This window comes from Macrobrachium rosenbergii, chromosome 15 (genome assembly GCF_040412425.1).
Source record: "Macrobrachium rosenbergii isolate ZJJX-2024 chromosome 15, ASM4041242v1, whole genome shotgun sequence".
NCBI classification, from domain to species: Eukaryota; Metazoa; Arthropoda; class Malacostraca; order Decapoda; family Palaemonidae; genus Macrobrachium; species Macrobrachium rosenbergii.
This window is the reverse complement of record NC_089755.1, coordinates 10,978,765-10,998,764: the sequence shown is the minus strand read 5'-3', so window position 1 is coordinate 10,998,764 and position 20,000 is coordinate 10,978,765.

Here is a 20,000-nt window from a genome sequence, read left to right as displayed (position 1 = left end):
TTATTTCCGGATCCTAATACCTTATTCCATAATTTTAACTCCCGATGATTTTAGACGATTCCTTGAACTTGCTGTGCTGGACACTTTTATTTTTAATAACACTGCTTTTAAACAAATTGATGGGATGGCGATGGGTTCCACCTGGGCCCAACGTTCGCAAATATTTTTATGTGTCACTCAGGAGCAGTTGCTGGACAGCTGCCCTCTCAGTATTTTCCCTTTATTCTACAAAAGGTATGTAGATGATACTTTACCTTGTTTAGATCTCGGTCTGATGCTGAAGCATTCCTCGATTTCGCTAACAGTAGACATCCGAATATAAAATTTAGTATTGAAGTTGAACAGGATAATAAGTTATCCTTTTTAGATGTCCAGTCAGTTTCACGAGAATCAGACTGTTTTAACACGAGTGTTTGGAGGAAACCCACTTTTACTGGTTTAGGATCCAACTTTATAGTAGCTGCTTTTTTAATTTTAAACTAAATGCTTTGTCTACTTTTTATAGAGCCTTCCATTTATCCTCGAACTGGCATGTTTTTAATAAGGAAATACAATTTTTACATTGTTTTTTCCCAACAATTATTTTCCATCAAACTTATTCTTTTATGTGCGGAAAATATTAGAGGACCTCTTCATGCCAAAGTACAAGATTCCAACTGTTCCCAAACTTGAAGTCTATGTAGCCAGTGTTATCCATTTGTACATGATAAAACTTTTAGCCAAAAGCGTCAAATTATTTCTAGGCATTATGGAGCCTCAAAATTAATCTAATTCAAAGAATCCTTTTGAAAATTGGTTCTTTATTCAGTATTAAAGACCGTTTGCGACCTTATGACGTCTGGGGTAGTATATAAATAGGATTGTCCTCGGTGTTCTCGAGGAACTTACGGGTTGCACCCAAAGACTTGCCGCGCCGATTCTCACAAAGGTGTGAGCTTATCGAACGGGCAATAAATCTAAGTAATCCTGAATTTTCAAATATCAGGAGCATGCCAAAAATGTGGTAATTACATTGAATACGATCAATTTAAAAATCATTATAAGGGCCTCTTTTTAGCACTTTACATTCTGGAATCGTTAATTATCAAACAGACAGTACCATTGTTGAATGCCCAAAACCTCCACCCTCTCTACCTGTCGTAACCAAAAGATTCCTTTGCTTTTCACTTGCCCCGTATTCCAGTCGCCCTCCTTCTCCCTTCTATATAGGTTGGTACCCCCAGCAACGCATGAACTATGGTTATGTACAAATGTTTTTAAAGAGATTTTTGTATATTTTATATGTATTCTCAATATTTATTCTTTTATTGCACCTTGAAAATGAGACTTTTGTCTTGAAACGTCGGCAAAAATAAAGATGTTTTTATGTACCAGTCTGTTTCCACTGCCCTCAATCATGAATGTCTGACTGATTTGCTGTCCTGCCTGTATCCTATATATCCCATATATATATATATATATATATATATATATATATATATATATATATATATATATATATATATATATATATATATATATATATATATATATATATATATATATATATGTATATATGTATATATATATATATATATATATATATATATATATATATATATATATATATATATATCCCATATATATATATACACTTCCCGCTATATATGCATATATATATGCACATAGTATATATATAGGGTGTTTCATAAATTAGAGGGCCTATCTCCAAGTACATTATTTTAAGTGTCTATTAAGCTATTTTTCATTTTACACTTCTTATATTTTCAGACTGAGTGACGGAGGTAGATACAGCCATGGCTAACGACTCGTAGGAAATCAGATGGATTGACTGAATCCGGGCTATAACCTTCAGAGAGGCCAGGGATTCTGGCGCATCCTTCATTTTATGTTCCTGGATAGCTAAATACATTAAAAGAGATTAATCCTTTGTTAAAAGAAACTGGAAAAAAATCTATGTGACTGTCATTGCGAAAAGAGTGAGAATCTTGGAAGGACTAGAAGTCAAAAGACATCATAGCTGAGGCAGTGGGTAGACCAAGAAAGTCTTTACATAAATTGGTGCTCGAACTAGAAACAAAAAGGGAAAGAAGAGAAACTATCTTGAGTTGAAATAATCTGGTATCAAGCCATTTCATGTTATCAACAAGCCCAACATCACTCAGCAACAGAGAGAAGACCGTGCATGGTTTTGTGGTTCATTTCTTAAAGATTGGGATGAAGCTGACTTTCTCCATGTTGCCTCATCAGATGAATTCTTCATTTATAGTCAGGAAGCCAAATCATAAAAATTACATCATTTGGGCTACAAAGCTGGATAATATCAGTGATGATGTGCGCTATCACCAAGTTGTGAAATTTCCTGAATGTTTGGGAATTTTTCTCTGTTTCACAGCCAAATGGTTAATGTGGATCTTCAAAGAAAAAGGACAGTCATGGAATGGCGAATACTTCAGAGAAACTGTGCTTACTGGTGGAGTATTTCCTTTCCTCAAAGATCCTGAAAATGTGTTATGTGTTGAAGAAGTCACATTTTTGCATGAGAAGGTACCATGTTTCAAGGCTCTTCAGACATAGGAGCTGCTTCCGAAACAGTGGTATCGATTTCTTATCAAGTGAATTTCCAGGTAGCTCCCCTGACCTTAATGTGTGTGAAAACATTGGTAGTATCTTAAAGGATCGCGTTGAAGCATGCACAGTGAATTATGATGGTATACCAAGCCTCGACGACCTGCGAAGAGAGGTGACTGAAGTGCTCAGGGAAATGGAGTTTGAGTCTCAGCTTTTTTGTGATTTGCTGAAATCATACCCCTCAAGAATGCAGACTGTGGTACAGGCAGATGGAGGCCACACAAGATATTAAATACTCAGAGGGAAAGTTAAATAAATACCTGTTCTGAATTACTTTTGTTTTTGTCCATATCAATTTTAGTTTATGCTGTACATACAGTATATATGTATACTATATATATATATATATATATATATATATATATATATATATATATATATATATATATATATATATATATATATATATATATATATATACATACACCTCACACAGCATTAATCTGGGGTGTGTGCAAATGAGTACCTGTTCCAACTAAGCGGAGAGCTGACCTGAGAAGCGGAGGTCAAACAGAGGAACTGAAGGTAAAAGGGGCCACCAATTAACTAACAGGGGGAAGGTGAGAAACAGGTCACACTCACCTGCTCAGGTGAGATGGCTTTCCATCCCGTCAAAGTTTCCGGTAATAATTTCTTCTTAATTAAGAAAGGGTCCCATGGAATTACTTAGAATAGAATAGAATACAAAATTTAGGTCAAAGAACAAGCACTGGGACCTATGAGGTCATTCAGCGCTGAAATGGAAATTGAGAGGAAAAATGTTTGAAAGGTGTAACAGGAGGAAAAGCTTTACCAGTTGCACTATAAAACAGTTGTCAGGTGAAGGCAGAGGAAAGTCAGATGGAAGAAAGAAAATATGAACGGAGTTACAGTAAAAGGAATGAAAGGAGGTTGCATCTAGGGGCCATGGAAGGGACGATGCAAAAGCCCTTAGGTAATGTCTACAGTGCACCGCATGAGGTGCACTGACGGCACTAACTCCCTACGGGTTTGGAATTACTCAGAAAGCTTTTGAGGGAGAAGGGGGTTGAGGGAATTTGACTCTGCGATTGAGCTTCAGACTTAGTAATAAAATGGAAGAGACTGAAAATAAATGGAGATATTATTGATAAACGAAGGAGATTTGTTCACGTGAAATGTAAAATTAAATTATTCTCATTAAAGCATTATTAAAGTGATTCTCATTATTTACTTCAACTATTATTATTATTATTATTATTATTATTATTATTATTATTATTATTATTATTATTATTATTATTATTATTATTATTCAGAAGATGAACCTTATTCATATGGAACAAGCCCACCACAGGGGCCACTGACTTGAAATTCAAGAAGTTTTCAAAGAATATTAATGTGTTCATTAGAAAAAAGTAACAGAAGGTAAGTGGAAATACAGAAAGAGACCACTTATTAAAAAAATAGTAAATAAATAGATAAAATGTAAGTAAATAATTAAAATACAAGGAGAAATGTATTAGGGTAGTAATGCATTGCATCTTCGCTTATGAGTTTCGAGAGGGACGCGTGAAATATCTGAATTAATGAATTATTCCTAATGAATGCTTTAATTAGATGTCATTTTTTCATAAAGAATTTAAAACTGCGTCGTCATTTCATGCGTGTGATTAATAACATTGCAAACTCGATCTCTTTTGTTTTTGTTTCCTGTTTTTCTTCCTCTGAAGCGACATAAACAATGTTGCTTCGAATTCTCGATACGTAGCGCCCTGCCGTCGGGGGTATTTGAAGGGAATCGGTGCAATTTGCATATTCAGGGAACCGACCATAAATCTCTGCGGCTGAAATGTCATCTCGGAAAGGCCTCTCCAACCTCTGCCTCTGTTATTATTCATCATTCATCTTAACTGGATTTGATTGAGAAAAAGGAGCTGTAGGTAGATTTGCTTGCTTTTTTACTTGCTTTGCTTACCTGCTTGCTTTGCTTGCTTGCTTGCTAGATTACTTGATTGATTAGTTGCTACATTGCTTGCTTTTTTTGTAATTATTTGCTTGATAGATTTGCTTACTTGATATATTTCCTTGCTTGATAGAATTGCTTGCTAGATAGATTTGCTTGTTTAATAGAATTGCTTTATTGTTTGATAGATTTGCTTGCTTGATAGATTTACGTGCTTGATAGATGTGTTTGCTTGATAGAATTGCTCGCTTGCTTGATAGATTTGCTTGCATGATAGAGCTGCTTGTTTGATAGATTTGTTTGCTTGATAGAATTGCTTTCTTTGCCTGATGGATTTGCTTACTAGCTTGCTACTTGATTGATAGATTTGCTTGCTTTTACTTGCTTGCCTTGCTTGATTTTGATGAAGGAGATTTGCTTGTTTGCTTGATTGATTTGTTTGTTTGCTTGACTTGAAAGGTTTACTTGCTTGATAGATTTTATTGTTTGCTTGCTTTCTCAATAGATTTGCTTGCTTGCTTGCTTGGCTTGAAAGATTTGCGTACTTGTTTGATATATTTGCTTGCTTGCTTAATTTGATATTTTGCTTGTTTACTTGCTTAGATTTGCTTGCTTGCTTGGCTTGATAGATTTGCTTGCTTGCTCACTTTGCTTGATAGATTTGCCTTCTTGATATATTTGCTTGCTTACTTGCTTTCTTATTTATTTATTTATTTACTTATTTATTTATTTATTCATTCATTCATTCATTTCCGTTTATACAAAGTCCTGACACGTCTATGTAAAGATTAACGCATCAGAATTTCAGTCCACATTGTCCATCCATTCACATTCCTCTGGTTTACGGAACACCCACTCACAGTTCTCCTGATATATTGAGCATCGCTGACATTTGCATATTGATGCGGCTGACCATAAATATCACGAGATGAGATTTCATCTCAAAGACGCTCAGACCAGCATCTTGTTCCTTTTCGATCACGGAGATCTTCTGCAGACAGATTCAGAAGGAAATATTTCAGGGACACATTTGAACGATATTTCTAATCTTTTTATCTGGGAGGTCGATGTTTTTGGAAGATTGTTACCCTGAATATTACTTTGAATATTATTATAAGTCTTATGAAAGGTAAAGGATTTAGAAAGATGGAGTGGCAATTTGAAGAACAGTCTTCGCAGGAACAGATTTCAGGAAGAGGGAGTGAATCGTGAAATTTAGGCAGAAAAGATTCATTTTATGTTACCAAGAAATGTAGGGCGAGATTCATCTACTGCCTTATTTGACGAAACAAGAACATAATAATAATAATAATAATAATAATAATAATAATAATAATAATAATAATAATAATAATAATAATAATAATATATTATTATTACTATTATTATTATTATATTATTATTATTATTATAACAACAACTAATAATACAGTAATAATAGTAATAATAATAATAATAATAATAATAATAATAATAATAGTAATAACTGCTATCATCATTTTAGGTTGACAAAAAGCATTTTCAAGACATTCAAAGCATCTGGTTTATTGCCTCGTTCATTACAACTTTTGATTTATTTCCTCCATTTCCTACAGCATCTGTTATTTTTTACAAATGCTTCTTTGTCTCAAAGGACAAGTTTCAAAATCCCCTTCGTGTAATAAGAATATTTTCCCTTTGGTCATACAGACAATGGATTTATTTCATGAATGCTGATATCACACACTGCAACTGTCGTGTTATTTTTCAGCATTTGCATAAGAAAATAGAGTCAGCAAATTCTTGTAAACCTTCGTGAACAAATATATCAACACAACAGACATTCACTTGGCTCCTGAGAGCTATAGGGTGTCGTGCAGTTGGAACTTCAGAAGTTCAAGCGAAGATGCAATGCATTAATAAATACCCTAATACAATTCAACATGTATTCTAATATTTTACTTACATTCTTATTCATTTATCAATTTGTTAATTTATCTGCTTTTCTAATAACTGATCTCCTCTTTCTGTACTTCCCATTACCTTCTCTTACTTCTTTCGAATGAACACCATGTTCATTAGAAGCTTGAATTTCAAGTCATTGGCTCCTTGGTGGACTTGTTCCATATGAATGGGGTTCATCTTCTGAATAATAATAATAATAATAATAATAATAATAATAATAATAATAATAATAATAATAATAATAATAATAATAATAATACAGAGTTCTGTGGGACCGAAATAGCAGGAGCTTGGCAAAGGATCTGAGCATCGTGTGAGGCTTTCGAATCGAGCAGAAGATTACAATATTCTCAAATGAGTTGGACTTGCAACCAGAGAATATCTCTGTCCAGAATTCTATCAGCTGATTCATTTACTACACCCGGCCACTCTCGTAGTAGAGTAGGACAAGTTATATTCTTGCTATCTTTCTTTAAATCTTCAGCTGAAAGCCCTTATGGCCTGTAGTGCCAACAGGCTATAAACCCAAAGGGAAATCAGCTTGCAGAGAGAGAAAGGAGTTACAGTAAAATGTAAAATATAAATAAATAAGAGGGAATAGAAAATAAAACCGATACGTCTGAAATTCAGGAGACGTCAGCAGCAGCAGCAGAGAGCAGGAACGAATTTGCTCCTCGCTTAAACATTTGGAGATCAGAAGATTCCACAACTGAGTCAGGCAAACTATTCATCATTTTAGTTGTAGCCAAGAGAAACTCCTGGAATAAATCTCCCATTCTAACATGACAAAGAACCCAGTCCTTACCGACGAACTGATCCACAAAAACACGAGTGAGACAACTTGGTGATTCTTCAGCACTGGTGGAAATATTAACAAACTATAATTTGTTTCCCCGAATTCAGTTACTCATTCTTCAACATTCTCGGAGTTCCCAAACTGAATTTGCGTTTCATTAACCTAAAACTCACTCGTTCGCGATTTAATTAATGAAGTGCAAACCGTATTAAACTCCACTTTCAACTTGAATCTGAATGCTGATGGGAAGTTATGTGGTACATTATGAATATAATGGGCCCTTTTTTATTTGAGGAATTTCATGGGAAACATTTGCATGTTTGGAAAGCATAATGTTATATTCTAAATCATTTCTGGTGAAATCTAGGATAACGTGCTTAAATACTGTGAGAGAGAGAGAGAGAGAGAGAGAGAGAGAGAGAGAGAGAGAGAGAGAGAGAAGAGAGAGAGAGAGAGAGAGAGAGAGAGGAACACGAAGAACAAGAAGATGAAGAGAGAGAGAGAGAGAGAGAGAGAGAGAGAGAGAAAGAAGAAGAAGAAGAAGAAGAAGAAGAAGAAGAAGAAGAGAGAGAGAGAGAGAGAGAGAGAGAGAGAGAGAGAAGAACAAGAAGAGAGTGAGAGAGAGAGAGAGAAAAGAAGAAGAAGGAAAGAAAAGAGAGAGAGAGAGAGAGAGAGAGAGAGAGAGAGAGAGAGACGAGAGAGAAGAAGAAGAAGAAGAAGAAGAAGAGAGAGAGAGAGAGAGAGAGAGAGAGAGACGGGAAATAATACACTGTAAGAAACAAAGACAAAAGGGCAATACAGTATACCTTTACGTGTGAGGATTAGAGAAACCTCTTTAGTTCCTCTGTGCCCAGAAGAGAGGTTCAAAGAACAACTGTCATCCTTTGTTCTCTATCGTTCATTGTCTGTCCCTTTTCCTAACTTTGTAGCGATGATAGACAAAGGCAAACAAAAAGGGCTTCTACATAAAGACAACTCAGATGCCTCCTTTCGGGGAAAAGTTAATTTCGCCCGTTTTGTTTTTTTCTATAAAAGAAACTAAAAGGAAATTGGTATTAAAACTTTGGGTATTAAATCTCCCTTCTGAGGGATAGAATGCTACGAGAAACAGAAGCATATAAATTAAATATTGAAAGAAAGATTGCTAATTATACAATACTTATTCGAGAAGCGAAACTTTCTCTGTATCTCTGATTAACAAAAATCTGTTACTATTATTATTATTATTATTATTATTATTATTATTATTATTATTATTATTATTATTATTATTATTATTATTGATAATAGATTCACAATTTCGTGAAAAACAATGTGTAATAAAAATCCACAATTATATAGTAAATATATTACTATGTAAAATAAACCAAAGAATTTCGAACACTTGAACGGTGTTCCTCATCAGTACTAACGTTAAAATGTAAGTTAGGGTAGTTTTCTTAAGAATAGTATTTTTTTTTAAATGGGGGCGGGACGAGAAGATAGCCCATCACGGAAGTGCTGGTTCGGGTGTTATGTTATTCCAAATTCAACAGGCAGTTGCGCCAACCTCCTTGGTTGATGGCAAGATTTCTTTCTTAGATGTTTTAATCCATAGGGATGTAAACAGTAACTCTTTCAAATTTTAAGTTTTTTAGAAAAATTACTTACAAAGAAAATTATATTCATTATTTTTCCACCACTCACAGCAAGTTAAAAGGAATGTTGTTATTAGCCTTGTTTTAAGAGCACTCCGTATGTGCGACCCAGAATTTCTAGACGAAGAACTCTCCCATGTCGGAGACACCTTTAGGTCCTTAAAGTACCCGGAATATTTTATCACTGACGCCATCAGCCGGGCTAAAAGGAGGTTTTATATACAGTAGGTCATGTTAATAAGGTAATGAATAACAAGAAACATGTATCATTACCCTCTGAAGAAGAAGTCTCAAGAGTGGGCGATTATAAGAATAAATACCAAAAGGATATAAAAATTGTTCATAACTATATAAACACCTTGGCAAACGCCCTTACCAAGAATAGTAACAGCACCAAGAGAAACAACGGTGTTTGCAAGGTCCCTGCCATGATTGCAGTGGTTGTTACTACGAGGAGAGTGGTAGGGGACTGGATGTAAGATTAAGGGAACACAGAAGGGTCTATGACCATGCACAGGGGAGCGCTTTGGTAGCTCATAGTTTTAATTTAGACCACAGAATTAATTGGGATGGTGCACGAACTATTTTTAAAAGTGACGATTCTCACGTGAGAAGATTAGTTGAAGGTGCTGCTTATAATAAACATGGGAGTATCTTTTGAAGATAAGTCATTTACTAATGAAAACCCTTTCATCAATTGGTTTATTGCCAAACTCTGCATAAAACATTTCAGTTTCAAAACTGACGTTGACCGTGCGAAACCTGATGCTCTATTTCCTCTTCCCCTCTCTCTCTCTCTCTCTCTCTCTCTCTCTCTCTCTCTCTCCAGATAGCCGACGTCCCTGTGGATGGTTCCGACTATGGCACCTCTGCAGCGCAGGCAGGTGCAACATCGCAAGTTCGGAGATCATGGCGGTTGGCGCAACTGCCTGTTGAATTTGGTATAACATAACACCCGAACCAGCACTTCCGTGATGGGCTGTTATCTTCTCGCCCCGGCACCATTTTTTAAAAAAACTATTCTTAAGAAAACTACCCTAACTTACATTTTAACGTTAACTCTGATGAGCAACACCGTTCAAATGTTCGAAAGAATTTGTTTATTTTACATAGTAATATATTTACTATATAATTGTGGATTTTTGGTACACATTATTATTATTATTATTATTATTATTATTATTATTATTATTATTATTATTATTATTATTATTCAGAAGATGAACCCTACTCACATGGAACAAGCCAGCCAAAGGGGCCATTGAATTGAAATTCAAGCCTCCAAAGAATATTAAGGTGCTCATAAGGAAGTAAGAGAAAGTAAAGGGAAATATAGAAAGAAAAGATCCCACTTTTTAAACAGAAAAAAATAAATTAATAAATAGATAACAATAGACAGAATATGTAAAAATGTATTAAAATGCGAGGAGAATTCGTCATTATCGGGACGTCGCAGACATAACCGTTAAATCGTAACCCGATGTCCACATCTCGATTCCCAAAATCCATCGGCCCACCAAAGGCGTCTCATCAAATGGACCAATCAGGGGCTGCCACCTGTGCCCATACTGCCCCACCTGAATACCCAAAGTAGCTCTCCCCGATTTGCATTTTGGTATCCTTCGAATGACCTTGCCCGAGCAGTGACCAGGTCACTGTGATGGTTCTGGCTTCTTGCCTCCAAACGATTATTTCTCTCTCTCTCTCTCTCTCTCTCTCTCTCTCTCTCTCTCTCTCTCTCCTCCTCCTCCTCCTCCTCCTCCTCCTCCTCCTCCTCCTCCTCCTCCTCCTCCTCCTCCCTCCTCCTCCTCCTCCTCCTCCTCCTCCTCCTCCTCTCCTCCTCCTCCTCTCTCTCTCTCTTGTATACTTTATAGCTCCTACTGAAGAAAGCGGTTGTTTATCCATGATATGTCTTTCATGTGTTGCGTGTTTGAGATGTTCCTTTTATACATTCCACGATTCACGTTGCTTTCTGAGGTATTGTTATACTTCGGGACCGAACGTGGTATGCATCCAATGCTACCAGATTCCGATTGTTCCCATTCACAAACTATAAATATTCCAGTGTGAATCCTGAAATGCCTGAATACATCTTCAGAGTGTTTTATGATAGCCCTGACAGTCTGAGCATTCATCATACCTCACAAGGCCGATGAAATGAAAGTTGCAACAAACAATGGTTTTATAACAAGCGAGAATTTTGCTAAAGAATGGCTGATATCCTTCACAAGAATCGATATACAGTTTGGTAATGCTACTAAGAACATTCAATATGCAGAACACTTTGCAAAAAAATCGTCCGACCGTGTTTGAGCCAGAATTTCATAAAAAGTTGCAGAAAATGAACTTTCACGCCATTATCTCACAAAAGAAGATATTCCAACCACATCAGAGAGGCTGCACAACCAATAAAAACTAATTTGCTAAACGGCCAAGCACTTAACCCCTGACCCAAATCCTCCTGGGAGAGGGATTAGGGTCCATCACAAAGTTTTGGGGGAAAGAATTTTAAACTTCTAATCAAGGCTCAGCATCCATCTTATATTACAACTTAGTTATGAAGAAACTCAGAAAATAAATAGAATAGATGAGCAGAATATTCAGAACAAATAGTTCGAGCTAGAGAAATTAAACATAAAATTTAATGATGATATTCACCCGAAAGAAGGTAGGTGCTCGTTGGTTTAATCAAGTCTAAGATTAGGACTTGCATAGTTTCTAGACTATCAAGTCCTCATCTGACAAGTCTCTGAGGCTGAAGAGAAATGAATCATTGTGGATGTTTAAATGACAGACTCTGGTCGGTGGAATGTCAGTCAACACAGCATCAAATCAGACATGCAAATTCTTCTTTCAAAGTCACCTTCCCTCAACCTACGCCAAAATACAAGTACGTAAGTGGAGATATACAAATTAATCTCATACAAATTACCAACAAAAATGGGTGCAAAGAGCTTAAAATTGTTCTTAATCAATATGAAAAGATATTACAGCTGATATATTCACACTTCACCCAAATTAATCTCTTTTAATAAAGAAGTCAAATGTCAATTTGATGATAGAAACTGAAAAAAAATTCCCTCTTTTTGAGACGAAATTTATTACAAATTCATTCTTCCAGGATAAAAGAAATCAGTGCACAGATATTCTTTTAAATCGTCTACTTTTAAAACGGACTCATATCTAACCCAATACGGTTATGGTTGCCAGGATTAACCGTTCTTTCGTAATGCCCTGATCTTGATTTGTCAAGAGCAGTTATTCAAATATGCTTCAGTATTCCGTTTCTCTTTTTAAATACATATTTGTACAGGAATATCAGGGTCCATAGTCAAGTATTTACATTTTGTTACAAACTTTATTTATCAATGGTCAGTTTTTTAAGCAAACATCACTTTTGAAGTAGGTCTTGCAAAGTCGCTTTATTAACCCATTCCTCCCATTAGTAAATCTAGGCATAATCTACACAATGCTGAAATAGTCATTAACTCAGCGCTTTAGTTGTGTGTGTGTGTGTTTGTGAGTGAAATCTTGCTTGAGATTATTTTATTCCAAATGCACATCAGTCACGACACATTAAAGGAAAATAACCATAAAAAGAAAGCATTATTTTGTGGTAAAACAACAGGAAGGATTCAGAATCCATTACGACCAAAGTGAAAGCCGTTTACAATACACCAGGCGGGAGGAAAAGCTCTCAAATTCATTCACAAGCTCTGAGAAGTCTCAGAGTTTTTCCATAAGGGGGAACCATTCTGCAGGAGAGAGAGAGAGAGAGAGAGAGAGAGAGAGAGAGAGAGAGAGAGAGAGAGAGAGAGAGAATCGAAAAATGAAGGTATAAATTATGAAACAAAATAAATAAATACGATGATTATTTGCAATCCAATTTTCTTCATACCACTTTCGTAAGATTTTTGCCTCCAGTGACAAATAACTTCGGTCTCAAATATTATTAAGATTATATTTGGCATTAAACAGCAGAACCCTAGAAATAGCATAACAATAATGCACCAGTACCTTGCTTTCATCACGAACACTAAAAACCTTCAACCAACAAAATACTTAAATCTGATTCTTTTTTAGTCGTTAGTTGCAGGTTTCATTCCTGTATCATAACCCCATCACTCCTTAGGTCAAGATTTTAGACGTCCCAAAGAAGATGTCTTATCAAAGAGACCAATCAGAACTTAGCAAAGGGATTTGTATTTTGCCTTCATTGGATAAATACCTCAGAAATACACAAGTGATTTTTATGGTTACTTGTGGTTAGGTAATTATATTGCATGCTTTTATCTAATGGTTCTTTTCTGCTCTTTAGTATAGGATGGATAAAGGAATAATTTTACTTTTTGTCATATTGTCATAAATAATAATAATAATAAATAATAATAATAATAATAATAATAATATTATTATTATTATTATTATTATTATTATTATTATTATTATTATTATTATTATTATTCACATACTATAGATAAAGTAAATCTCATGCTATTTCTTTTCCTAAGGCTTTCTTATCTTGAAACAGAACCTAAATTTCCATTCTTATTCTCAACCGCATTTCCCATTTGCTCGACGTGGAAAATTCTGTAGCGCAATTATGAAAATCTTTACGGTTCCGAAAACAACTAATTTTTTAGGTTTGGTGTTTTTTATGACCTAAGCTCATTTCACCACATGCTCATTTTTTCTGGGATGTGTCAGTTCAGCCCCAAAACATTTCGCTACTAGATGAAAATGCAGTCCAGGATTTAAGGAATATTTTTTTTAATTCTTTTCTTTATTTAATGGAGAGTTGTTGAATTACCTAATTTTAGAGACTGGCGTCTTCATGCACGTAAAAGGAAGCTTGTTAATATGGAATTATTTTATCCAAATGGGACTTTTAAAAAACTTTTTTTTTTTGTAGTTGGTAAAAGGTACACGAATCAAACTGGCTGGATTCATTCCTTCTTGGCGAAATTTATAGAGCATTGATGACTCCAAATATGAAACTTATCTGACTGATTTTCATTGAATTTACTAAAAAAGGGATATTAAGGCGCAAAATAATGAGACTTTACGTAGTTTTATGAATAATTCTAAACACACCATTCTTACAGAATCTTTCAAATTTCCTCCATAAGAAGAGCGGTAAGAATTGGGGGAAATTTATAGAGCACTGATGACCGAAAATATGAAACTTATCCAACTGATATTTATTGAATTTATAAAAAAAAATGAATATTAATAGGCAAAATAATTAAACATCTCGCAATTTTCTCCCTAATGCTGAATACGACATATTCTGTTGAAGCTTGAATTTCGAGCCAGTGGCCCCTTTGGTCGGCTTTTTCCATATGAATAGGGTTCATCTATAATAATAATGATAATAATCATCATCATCATCAATTTCCTCCACAAGAATAACTGTAAGAACTGGTTGAATGCTGCAAGAATTAAACAGGGTACAAGATTCTTGCTCCCTTGGAGAGAGCATCAAACAGTGTGGAATAAGACTGACCTCATTCTGAGACTGAAATAAAACCTTCCAGTTGCGCTTTCTTTCATATTTCGCTCTTTATAGTCCTTTAAAATTATGCACGCACGCTCGTTGATGTTTGTGGGTTATTGTCCCTAATAAAAATCTTTTTATGGATCTTGCAGCTTCACTACAGGGATCAACTTTGGCTTACTTTAATGGCATGGCCGTAATTTTTGTGTTTTTAAATATATATCCTACTGGGATTGTTTACATCTCTGCCTCTCATGTTGTTGAATATCTCTCTTAAAGCAAGCCTTTTTGTTTGACAATGCCTTTTTTTCTTTTTCTTCACAGCGTGCACAGTGTTATAATTCAGTTATTATTTTTTGCTATCGAATTATTATTATTATTATTATTATTATTATTATTATTATTATTATTATTATTATTATTATTATTATTATTATTATTATTATTATCTAAAACTGGGCATTCTCTAGACTGAAAGAGACTTACAGCAAACATCTATTAACTTGACAGATACTGAAAGGATATCTATACGAATGACATATAACTTTGTGGACATTTTTGAGCACATTCCCCCTATCAAGGTCTGTTATTTACATATCCACAGTGATTCCTTCCTCTTCAGTCTCAAGGACATGTCAGGTGAAGACTTGGTAATCTAGGAACTTTGCAAGTTTTAATATATAATATTAAAGTTGCACCGAGGTGTACCTGGCTTCTTTCAGGTACAGAACAGTATCATATTTTATGGCTGATTTCAACGACTTCATCTTTTTCGTTATGAATGCTCTGTTCATCTCAAATCTTACGTATTTAAACGGTCTCTACTCTACCATGTATAAGTGAACTAAGTGTGAATTCATAATGTCGTATTGGTACTTAGATACATCACAAAATGACGCGTACACAACAAAACATTATGAAGTAGAAAGTCTGCAAAGAGTAAATTCTCCGTCACAGCCGAGGCAGAGAGAGAGAGAGAGAGAGAGAGAGAGAGAGAGAGAGAGAGAGAGAGAGAGAGAGAGAGAGAGAGAGAGAGAGAGAGCTCTAATGAGGTTCAGCAGAATATCTGATTCTCTCGGGTGGGAGATGGATGCTCAGCTTTGCATAAAGTTCAAAATTCTTTCCCCAAAACTTTGTGATGGACCTGAATCCCTCTCCCAGGAGGATTGGGGTCAGGGGTTAAGCGCTGCCTGTTTGAGAAATTAACTTTTTATTGGCTGTGCAGCCTCTCTGATGTGGTTGGGATACCTTCTTATAAGAGATAATGGCTGGAAGTTAATTTTCTGCAACGTTTTAGCAATTCTGATTCAAACTCGGTCGAACTGTTCTTTTGCAAAGTCTTCTGCAAATTGGATATTCATGGTGGTCTTTCCTCGATGCATATCTATTCCCGTTGTGATATCAGCCATTCTTTATCAAAATTCCTTCACGTTATGAAGCTATTGTTTGTTGCAAGTTTCATTTCGTTGGCCTTGTGATATATGATGAATGCTCAAAATCTCAGGGCTATCATCTAAAGGATTCTGAAAACGTATTCTGTCACTTAGGAGGATCACTGGGACGCCGATTGTTTTTGGGAATGGGAACACTCAAAGGTCGCTCCTCAAGTATAGCAATGCCTCAGGGTGCAACGTGAATCACAAAACAAATAAAAGGAATATCTCAGACAGGCAACACATGAAAAACAAGTCATGGACCAACCGCTTTCTTCAGTAGAAGTTACAAAGCATGCGAGAGAGAGAGAGAGAGAGAGAGAGAGAGAGAGAGAGAGAGAGAGAGAGAGAGAGAGAGAGAGAAAATCATTCAGATTCAAAAGGATAGCCCCATCACAGTGACCTGGGCATTGCTCGGCAAGGTCATTCGAATGACGACAAATACAAGTGGGGAAACTCCACTGGGTATTCAGGTGGGCAGTATGGCCACAGGTGGCAGCTTCTGATTGGGCCATTTAATGAGGCTTTGGGGACCGATGGATTTTGGGACTCGAGACGTGGACATCGGGTTACGATTCAAGGGTTGTGTCTGCGATGTCCGGATAATGACAGATTGAAATTTTACTGCTCAGAATTAACCGACGATGTTTTGTTAAGCTGAGAGAATTTCGTTTCTCGAGTAAATATTTCATAATTAGCAATTTTTCTTAATATCTAATTCCTATGTTTCTATTTCTCGTAACATTCTCCCCCGCAGAAGGAAGATTCAATACAGAGCATTTTTCTACACTTTTCCTTTTAGTTTCTTTCAAAGAAGAAACAAAAGAAGCGAAACGAACTTTTCCCCCAAAGGAGGCATCCGAGTTGTCTTTATGTAGAAGCGCTTTTTTTTCTCTTCCATTGTCTTTCTTTGTCTATCATTGCTACAAAAGTAGGAAAAGGGACAGACAGGAAGTGCCAGAGAACAAAGGGCAAAAGTATTGCTCTGTGAATCTCTCTCTTCTGGGTACAGAAGAACTAAGGAGAATTCCGTAATCCTCACACGTAAAGGTAAACTGCTCTTTTGCCTTTGTTTCTTACTGTGTATTACTCTGTATTTCCCAACCCTCTCTCTCTCTCTCTCTCTCTCTCTCTCTCTCTCTCTCTCTCTCTCTCTCTCTCTGCAGAATAGTTTCATCAACATCTCAGAACTTGTGAATGAATTTGATTTTTTCTCCAGCCTGATATAGAGCATCAACTTCCTGAATTTCCTGTTGTTTTATTCACAAAACAATACTTTCTTTTTATGAACATTTTCCTTAAACGTATTGTAACTGATATGCTTGCTGACGCAGTCTAAAGCAGGAGTACACACACACACACACAGATTCCTAAAGAGCTGAGTTTGTGATTATTTCAGCACTTTGTAGATTACTCCTAATCTTGCAAATGAAAGGAATGAGTTAATGTACAATCCTTTATATCAAATAAATCATTTTTCATATAAAACACTTTCCTGTAAATACATATAAAGTAAAATATAGAGATAAATAATAAATAAGTAAAAGAGAAAATAAATGCCAATTTGGTACATACTAATCTATAAACTGTGATGGAATCTATAGATATTTAACCCATTTATGGGGAACCCTGATGTGACACACAAATAAATAAATGGAAAATAAGTGAAGGTAATTTTCACTTGTATTTATTTAAAGACTGATCTATGGCATTAGTTATGTGGAGTTTCTTCATCGTTTATACACACACACACACATATATATATATATATATATATATATATATATATATATATATATATATATATATATATATATATATATATATATATATATATATATATATATATATATATATATATATATATATATATATATATATTTTATATATATATATATATATATATATATATATATATATATATATATATATATATATATATATATATATATATATATATATATATATATATATATATATATATATATATATATATATATATATATATATATATATATATATATATATATATATATATCCTCTTTAAATACACACATATATATGGTATACTGTATATATATTATTGTGTAAAACTGAAATTGACAATCTTTTAACAGTAATGAAAAGTCAAATCTTTTCAAAGGAATCCTGGAATAGACAGACTCTTCCTAAACAAATTCCTAGTCAAAAAAATAAAAAAATACTAGAAATGTGGTAATTCGATAATAAAGCTGAGTAAGAAGCTGGAATCCAAATAATAATAATAATAATAATAATAATAATAATAATAATAATAATAATAATAATAATAATAATAATAATAATAATAATAATAATAGGGTTGTTAGATTTTCTCCAGCCAAAAGGCCAGGAAATAAATATTTTTATAGCCACTCGAATTAATGGACTATTACTCTACATTTAATGGTTTTTATATTTATTTTTATTTATTTTATATGATAATATCAAATGAAAGTGGCAGAATAATGAGACTTTTTAAATTGCTTTCGTTCTTAAGCTTCACAATTTTGATAGTAATTATGGTCAAATTATTGGCTTAAAATTCATTCTGTAAAAGAACATAAGAAATGGAAAAGATAAAAACACTGAAGGTTTTGTGATAAAAGTTAGTTAGAACATATCATTTCTCCCCTTACATTTGCTCTGCAAGCATGGAATCTCTCTCTCTCTCTCTCTCTCTCTCTCTCTCTCTCTCTCTCTCTCTCTCTCTCTCTCTCTCTCTCTCTTCCTACCTACCTACCTACCTCTCCTCTCTCTCTCTCTCTCTCTCTCTCTCTCTCTCTCTCTCTCTCCCTACCTAGTACCTCTCTCTCACCCTCTCTATGACGCAACCATAACACTAAAATCTACCCTGAAGTGTCCACATTTCGACAGAAGGCCCAAGCACCAGGCGGGCGGCCTCATCAAAGGTAGTGAGAGAGAGAGAGAGAGAGAGAGAGAGAGAGAGAGAGAGAGAGAGAGAGAGAGAGAGAGAGAGAGAGAATAATCAGATGAGATATGTCAGACATTCCTCTTCTGCTGACGGAATTATTGCAGCCTCTGCAACTGGAATACATTGAAGAGGAGGAAGTCTTGCGGTCTCAGTTCCCTTACTTGACGGGGGTTTGTGTTTGTGAGTGTTTGTGTATATGTACGTTTGTGAGTGAGTTTTGAACAGATTCTTCAGACCTTTGTTGGATCTAAAAGAATTCGGTTTCAGGTACCAAGGGATTATGTGCTACCAAAGTGTTTCAGAGTGAAGTACTTCAGCACCATTTAAGAAATCTCTCTCCCACAGAGCTTCTGTATACAAGTAGAATTCTTACAAGATGCCCTGTCTATTAGAATTTTCGATTTCATTATATGTGACTAATCTTAAGAACTTACAGAACAGAGTTTACTAATGAGTGCTACCAAAGTGTTTCAGAGTAAAGTACTTTGGTACCATTTAAGAAATCTCTCCCACAGACCTCCTCCTGTGTATAAGCAGAATACAAGATGCCCTGTCTGTCATTAACTTCATATTCCGTTATACGTAATCACTCTTAAGAATTCACAGAACTAATATTTTATATTATTCAATCATTTCATTCTCGTCACTTTCTTCAGACATTACCCGGTTATGAGAAAAGTAGCTTCCCTTCACTGGACGTGGTTTGCGCGTCCCGTCGCTTATAACAATTCCCTCCTGACTGGAGGAGCAAAATTTGGAATGGAATACTCAGGAATATCTCTGAGAGTCCTATTCCAACCCAGGTGGTCTTTGGGGCTCTTGTGTCTTACTTTGTATTAAGTCTTCGACTTATATTTAGACTTATATTCGACTCATATTTCGACGTATATTCGACTTATATTCGACTTATATTTCGACTCATATTTCAACTCATATCGACTCATTTCGATTTATATTCAACTTATATTTCGACTTATAATCGACTTATATTTAGACCCAAATTTCAACTTATATTCGACTCATTTCGACTTATATTCGACTTGAATTGGACTTATATTCGACTTATATATCGAATTATATTGCGACTTTTATTTTGAATTATGTTCGATTAATATTTCGACTTATGTTCAGTTTAAATTTTGACTTCTATTCGACTTACAGTATATTTCGACTTATATCACTGTA